The following is an 8197-nucleotide window of genomic DNA, read 5'->3' as shown; positions in this document are numbered from 1 at the left end:
AACCCTGTGTGCTTCCCGAGCCACCGGGCCCGGTCCGAAGTAAAGTTTCGTTGATACCGTAGACCTGGAATAACCCTTTTTTGAAAACTGAAACACTTGTACTGCGGTATAGCCAGTGTATACCCGCAGGTGTGTTTTGGAGTTTTTTCTTGAGGGGTTATAGGAACAACCACCGCATGTGATCATGGGGGTGGTTGGTTCCCTGGTGTGTTGGAGCAGAGTCAACTCCTGGGTTGCCCGGTTGAGTGTGCCCCTGCACGTTCATGACGTCTGCCAATCATGTCAGCCTTCTCTGCCTCGACCCCTCTGGGTGTTTTTTTTTTTATAGAGGCTTAGTCATGGTGATCAACAACGCCAGCATGCGCCCCTTCCGCCGGAGGGGCTGTTTTCAGCTGACTCCTTGGCGCCTGTCTCGTCCGCAGTACTCCAGGCTCAGGTTACAGCCTGTTGCCTGGTTTCCCCGGTGTGCAGCCTGCTTCCGTTGGTTAACCTTTTTTGTGTGCTTACGGCCATGCTGACTGCCTGTTCTGCAGGGTCAGTCAGTATGCCAGGCGGTGGGCTATTGGGGGGAAAGGGCCCGCTCTTGGAGGGACCCTATCCGAATACACTGGCGATGTGGGGGGCGGTGTCACTAAGTGACCACCTGGTGGGGTCTTAATGCCTGGCGTCATTGACCTCTCCGGGCCCCCTTTTTCCAGGGGATCCAGTCCCTTAAGTGGGACTGGGTCTTCCTTCGCGCTCCTCTGCTATGGCCTTGCCATGGGGTTGGGTTTGCTCTTGACCCCGTGATTTTGGGGGCAGTAACGAGGTTGTTCCTTCGTTCGTTCCCGGTTGGCATGCGGGTTGTGCGTGTGTGTAGCCGTGGGGTCAAGCCACGGTCTGCTCACCCTGTGCGTTGGGTTGCTTGAGTGCCTCTTCGCACGGTCGGATCCGTCGCCCTCCTGTGAACCTCCAATAGGGGGGGGTATCCTCCATTAGGGAGGGTCGGGTGGGCTCGGTCCTCCCCGGTCTGATGGTTGTGGGGGGCCTCAGCGGGGTACATTTGTCGGGCTATTGCTCCCGCTCAGCCCCTGTTGCAGACAGGTGCTGAGCAAGCCATTAACGACATAGAACGGAGGGTTATGTATATAACCCAGTTCTATGAGTTATGGTGCGTTCAGCACCTGGACGCCGCTGCGGCCCTTGATCTCACCTTGTGGTGAAAGTTTGGGAAGGAGGCGAGTAGGTGACCACACACCTGCTTATGAAGGTAAGCGGAAGGGGGTGTGGTCAGACGGATGTTGGGATGTAAAGGTACATGGTGGAATTTTTTATTCAGTGCTCGTGCACGAAGTGAAGTACAGTGCAGACAGGTGCTGAGCGCACCATAACTCATAGAACTGGGTTATATACATAACCCTCCGTTATGTGTAAAAAGAGGGAATAGTCAGAAAATATGTAAACTAATTAAATTAAAATAAAACACCACTAGACGCAAACTAGTTCAAACCAAATAACCAAATATTGACCTGCTCACTGCAAACTAAGGTGACTCTAACCACAAAATAAAGCACAATAAAGCAAGATGGCTTTTCAACCACTCAGTCCCTCCTTTAGAAAAGCAAAAAGGCCCACAAGGAAAATAAAACAGAAAATGATGAAATCGTTTATTTAAAGGCACTAAAATAGAATACTTCTGTGGAAAACAGTGGTTGGCTCCCTCTAGTTGTGTCTTTATTTAAAAACTAGTGCTGTCAGGCGATTAAAAAATGTAATCTAATTAATTGCAGGTTGTCATTAATTAATCTAATTAATCGCATGTTAATCGCATATTTATATTTCATATTCATATAAATATTTCATATTCATATAAATATTTCAAATTCAAGGACATTACATTATTGTGGCAGGTGACTGATCAATTGAATACACCAAGAAGAATGCTTTAGAAATCAATTTTATTAAATTGAATAAATAAAATGAATGAAAACCTACCTCTCCATAAGGCAACATTTGTTGGTGGTGCAGCAGGTAGGTAGTGAAACAATGGACACAAAAAAACAAGGCCACATTTGCTGCTGATACAGCGGATAAGTGAGTGAACATGACATGGCCAAACAGTTTACACTAAGCTACAGTGTCTGGGGGCATGACTGCAGGGTCTACTGCAGGGTCTACTGCAGGGTCTACTGTATGCATGACAAATCTATTCCTTAAGCCAATTGCTAAGACAAACAAGCTTGTTTACATTGTCTGAGTGTAAGGCTGCCCGCTTCTTTTGGACTATGTGACCTGCAAGTGAAAATAGCCTCTCACATGGCACAGAGGTGGCAGGAGTAGCCAGATATTTGCGAGAAAGAGGTGAAGGTGTGTGTATGAGAGGGAGATAGGTGTGTGTATGGGGGAGAGAGAGAGAGAGAGAGAGAGAGAGAGAGAGAGAGAGAGAGAGAGAGAGAGAGAGAGAGAGAGAGAGAGAGAGAGAGAGAGAGAGAGAACGAGAGAACGAGAGATTGCATTATTTTCCCAGCACCATAAACTGTAGCATTGTACAAATGAATGAGGGTTGGGTGATAATTCAATATTATCGTTTATTGTATCGTATCGGGATTATATCGGGACGATATTGTGATATCGTTGCACACACTTCTAAACGTCATCTAAACAAATGATAATAATCACATGTTAACTCAAATGTCCCTCAAAATGAGATATTCAATATTTGATGTATATTTGAAAATAACAGTTTTGGTTATTATTACATTATCATGCAGTTTAATGCCATGAACAGCAATTGGATACTTTTTTATACTTATATCTGCAGAATGCTCTCACACATTACATAACATTACACGTAACATTACTGTTACTTTCAGTAGTCACCAGTACACAGAGAGAGAGAGAGAGAGAGAGAGAGAGAGGTGTGAGGTGTGTGTATGGGGGAGAGAGAGAGAGAGAGAGGAGGGGGGTGCATGTGGGGGAGAGAGAGAGGGAGAGACACTTACCTGCAGGGCTCAAGTACAAGCTCCAGCTTCCTCAGTTTGTCACACTCGGTGGGGGTCAGCATGGACAGCTTGTGGTTCTGTTGGTCCAAAGTGGCAGTCACAGCCTCCTGGTTCCACAGGTACCGTGAGATCATGGCCAGTGTCGAAATCCACCTTCCAATTCAATAAAATAACTGTATTAGTCCCACTGGGGGTTGTTAATAGTGCAGCATGTTGCAATTGTACAGAACACAAACAAATAAACACACACACACGCGCACACACGCACACACACACACACACGCACACACACACACGCACGCACGCACGCACGCACGCACACACGCACACACGCACACACACGCACACACACACACACACACACACACACACACACACACACACACACTAAATGTACCCTAGGCCTACATCAGGTAGTTAAACAGTCTCACCTTGTGGATACATCTTGAATCATGGGCTCTCTCACTCGTCCGAGGGCAGTCTGCTGCTGCTGCAGTTCTTCTGTACTGGCAGGGCTGTGCTTGAAGTGGCCTACCATCTTGCGGCACTTTGCCAGGGTGGTGTCAAGGCTTCTGTCCTCAAGGGAGACTGTGATGGTTCTTTGCAGCATCTGTGCAGCACATGGCATGTGCTGGAACGGCAGATGGCGTGCTGCTGCTATCATGTTACGTGCGGAATCAGTCCCAATAGATGTGACTTTATCTTTTATATTCCACTCCTCCAGTGATGCAGTGGCAAATTGACAGTAGGTCAAACGCTCCACGCGCGTGCGCGCGCATGCACAGTTTTTTTTGGCTGCTCTCGTCCTGCAGCTGGATACTATTGCCTCACAGCGCGGCCGTCAGCGCGCGGCCCAGAGAGCGCCGCTGGCTCTGCGGCTCTGCAGCTGCATGCTTCTCCGGGAGTCCGGTTGGATAATGCCATGTAAAAAGCGATTGCGCGTACTTCAGCCTCAGTGACCGAGGTATAACGCCGTTATACCGAGTTATACCAGCACTGCACCACTGCACTCCTCTATCACAGTGTTGAACTGATCAGCACACGCATCGGCGAAATGGTGGCCCGCTGTTTTGGTCACGGTTAATGCAAATGATTGGAGTTTCCACTCACTGTCGATCGTGTGCACTGTGACACCCAAGTAATTATGATTGCCCACCGACGTCCAGTGGTCACCTGTTAGGGCCATTGGGCCAGCCCGTGCCAACACTTCTTCCCTCGCCTCCCTCTCTGTGTCGTACATCTGGTGGATCCTTTTCATCACTGTAACTCTCGAGGGTAGCTTGTAATTTGGGTCAGACGATGGTATTTGAAATGACTCCGTTAAGCCCTTGTCTTCCACTATAGCTATTGGCCTACAATATTTTGCAATCCACTTCGCGACGCTGTTGGTTAGTTTGTCTGTGGTAGATTTGCTCAATCGTTTGCCTAACGGTAATTCTCCAAGAGTGGTTTGACGAAGCGTGCGAGTTGCAGTTGAGCTAACGTTAGCTACACTGGAGCTCCTCGTGGTATTTACAGTGGAACAACTCGCCTGGACATGTTTAGCGTTCATGTGATACATTAGACTAGAGCAGCTTCGGTGATACGCAAATTATTTTTGACATAAGCTACATATGACAACGGTCTTGTTTACTGTCCCATCTGTATTCTTTTTTAAATTGAACTTGCCGTTCATAGGTCCCAGCAGTTTCGCCTCGGGTGATGCTGATGCCATCGTGTTCCAGCAAATTCCTTTGTTTGTTTGTTTGATAGACAACGCATGTGTGAAGGGACGCAACTATCAAGTAGGCTACGGGTCATTCAATGGGCCAAGTTTAATACGCCCAACTCAAGCGTGGATTTCATGGCTGGTTAAAATAAAAGCGCACCGATTTGCCACTAAATATAGGTAGGCTGTAATACATTTTGCGTACATTTTCATAACGCGATAATTTGCTGTGTAATTAATTAATCTAATTAACGGGATAAACTGACAGCCCTATTAAAAACAAAAAAAAACAGACATGTTGATGTCATTGTCACAGGCTGGCAGCTCTCCCTCGTACAATTTGTACTACTTGACTGTCATTTTAACTTGTTTTGCTCACAAACTTGTGTTTTGGTAAAATTGGTGTTTGAAGATGAGGGTCAGAAGTTCTTCTGACAAGGATCACAATAGGTGGATTTCTGTCCAGTATGTAAGCATATTTCTACAGTTTTAGGGTTTGAAAAATGTATGGATACGCTGGTTGTAACTGAGGGGTACAATTCCCTGACTGTATTGATAAGTATGGTATCATTAAACCACTACCGCTTTATGTACTTTAACTACTGGCCATACAGTACACGATATATGAATATGATGAACACTTCCCACAATGAAATCGGTTCCAGTCAAAGGTATTAATCAAGTATTTAATGGAGCAAAAGGTACATAGGATACTTTACATTATTCTTTGAATGCACTTGTAAGGCAAAGGAGTATGCGTAGGCAAATCAATAACGAATGTCCATTCTCTGGTTACGCAGGAGGTAATTATACAACCTGAATCTTAGGGAATTATATCTATGGTACACTAGTAATATAGCGGAGATACTGGAAGGGGTTCCCACTGGTTGTAAGCCAGCAGGGGGGGTAGAAGATCTGTCGGTAGTAGGACGTCTGGTCAACGATGACTAGGGAGACTTCAGGTACAGAAGCCGGTGCAATAGCCTCTTGATCCACAGACGAATACAGCTTGGTTCTCTTGTAGACTGTAGCTCCACAGTGAAGAAAGCTAGTCGGCCTCAGGCTTTCTGAGGCGCCGACTCGACTTGACTCCTCTCGGGGTAAATCCAACACGTGCAGCGTTGGCTGGTTCTCCGCTCCATAAATCACAGGACCAAAGCAAATATATTCCAGCCGCAAAGGGCTATGTAGTCGTCGGGTAGATTAATCCAATGTACATGTCCATACGGCTCTCGTCTAGGTCTCCTCGGGTGAAAGCGCCATGTGGTCGGCCCAGCCTGGATAAGAACTCTAGCTAATACGAGAAAGCGTTGGAGATGCTTGTCACTGTAGAATTCTAACCGCACGATACACTATACACAAATAGACTATTAAAGACTTAATAGAAATATGTCGCACTCGACGGTATAGCGCCAAACTCTGACAATTCAGTTACTAATTCGCACGCGGTCTCGATGCTCTATTCTGGGGCCAAACAGGCCATACTTCACCGCACGTTGTATCGTGGGTGAGGCTTCAACTTATCGGTAACATACTAAGGAAGGTAAGGGGCTTCTACATTCACCTGCGCCGTATTTATACGCACGGTGAACAAACTAGTTCCACTCTCACTTCTGTCGCGTATCCCTGGGCAAGGCCGGGCATGTCCAGACACATCTTGACGGTGACTTTGAACCTGGCTCCGGAGGCCGGTCCCTGGCGCCGGTGGACCGCTGTCCAATAGGAGAATGAACTATTATGGTCTGGGCTAAAGGGATATTCCGTGTATATGTACAAGGAATATACAGGGGATATCAAACGATATACAAATACTATGCAATATATATCAATAAATAAATATATATATTCGGTTTAATCTGATCCTTCGTAACACTGGTGCTTCTTTACGATTGAAGGGTTTATGAATCTCTTCCCACACTGGTCACAGTGGTAGGGCTTCTCTCCTGTATGAATACGCTGGTGTTGCTTTAAATCTCCAGAGTTGCTGAAGCTCTTCCGACACTGGTCACAGTGGTAGGGCTTCTCTCCTGTATGAAAACGCTGGTGTATCTTCAATTATCCAGATCTACTGAAGCTCTTCTCACACTGGTCACAGTGGTAGGGCTTTTCTCCTGTATGAATGCGTTGATGTATTTGAAGTTGGTCCTTTCTGATGAAGCTTGTTCCACACTGGTCACAGTAGTTAAGCCTTGACTCAAGCATCATCTGTTTGGCGTTGGGGAGCAATGCAGTGATTGTACCTGAAGAAGAGAGAAGCACTCCAATGAAGAACTCAGATTGTGTGTTTTCCAAACTCCCAAAAAAAATCAACTTACTTGCATGCGAATTAACAATATATTCTGTAATTCAGTCAAAAAGTGACCTCTAAACAAATACCGGATTCGTATTGTACATAATGCTGGCACGTTTAGACTGTGTTCACGGAAATAAAACCCACAAAAAATAAGAGAGGCTCTGCAATGTCATGAAAACCATCTAATAAATAATTGTACTTACAGATGTTGTGGTGTCCACAGTCTTATCTGTTTTCATAAGAAAGTTTTGATCCAGATGTTTTTTTTAAAAGTCTTGGTCCAGTAGACATTGTGTTCTGCCACAGAGAGGTGTTCAAGTCAACCAGCAGACTATCCCGTCCTTATGGTTGAATGAGTACTTCACTCTGGAAAACAGCCCTGTACTTATACAACAGAGACAATAGTTGAGCATTTAGCATCCTAAAATACTCCTCAATGGGTATTCTCATTTAAGTGTATCTAGGAAATGTATTAATTTAATTTATTCCATGGCATTGGTTCAACATAGAATCTCAGAATAAAAATGGAATCAAATACACTAGTGCTCAAGTTTAATGTGGGAAACAGGAATCAACATTTTATTATTGATCATCAGTTAGCTGGTGACTGAAACTGTGAATCTTGGATTTGAGTAACAAATTGTAAAGCGCTTTGGATAAAAGCACTATATAAAAAAGCAGCCATGTTACTATGCTTGAGTAATGTAATGTAATGTAATGTAATGAACCAAAGGAACATAATGCTAACATTTTGACTGCTGTTTTGATAGGGTTAGGGTCTTTACTCTTTACATTTGAAAAATAAACATTATTTAACATTAAACAACATTAATTAATACAGACTGTATTGATCTATTTATGACGTCATAATAATTTCGTCCCAGTACCGGGCCCGTCTGAATCTGCTCCAGGATTGGGTTTGAAAATGTCAACTTTAGTTAAAATACTGGGCAGTTGCCTGCAATATTGTGGTGGCACCTGTCATTGTACAAATAAACTGACGTATTGAAGACAAATAAAGAACAGACATTCAGGCATGTTTAGAATGGTTTTCTTGGAAACACAGAAAAAACAACATAAAATAAGAGAGGCTCTGCAATGCCATGAAAACAATCTAATAAATAATTGTACTTGGTCACATTTTGTACACAGTCTCATTTCTGACCAGATCGGCTTTAGTAGAAAGTCTTGGTCCAGTAGACAATGTGTTCTGCC

The sequence above is a fragment of the Notolepis coatsorum genome (assembly GCF_963971535.1).
Source record: "Notolepis coatsorum genome assembly, chromosome: 6".
NCBI lineage: Eukaryota > Metazoa > Chordata > Actinopteri > Aulopiformes > Paralepididae > Notolepis > Notolepis coatsorum.
Note: the sequence above shows the minus strand (reverse complement) of the source record.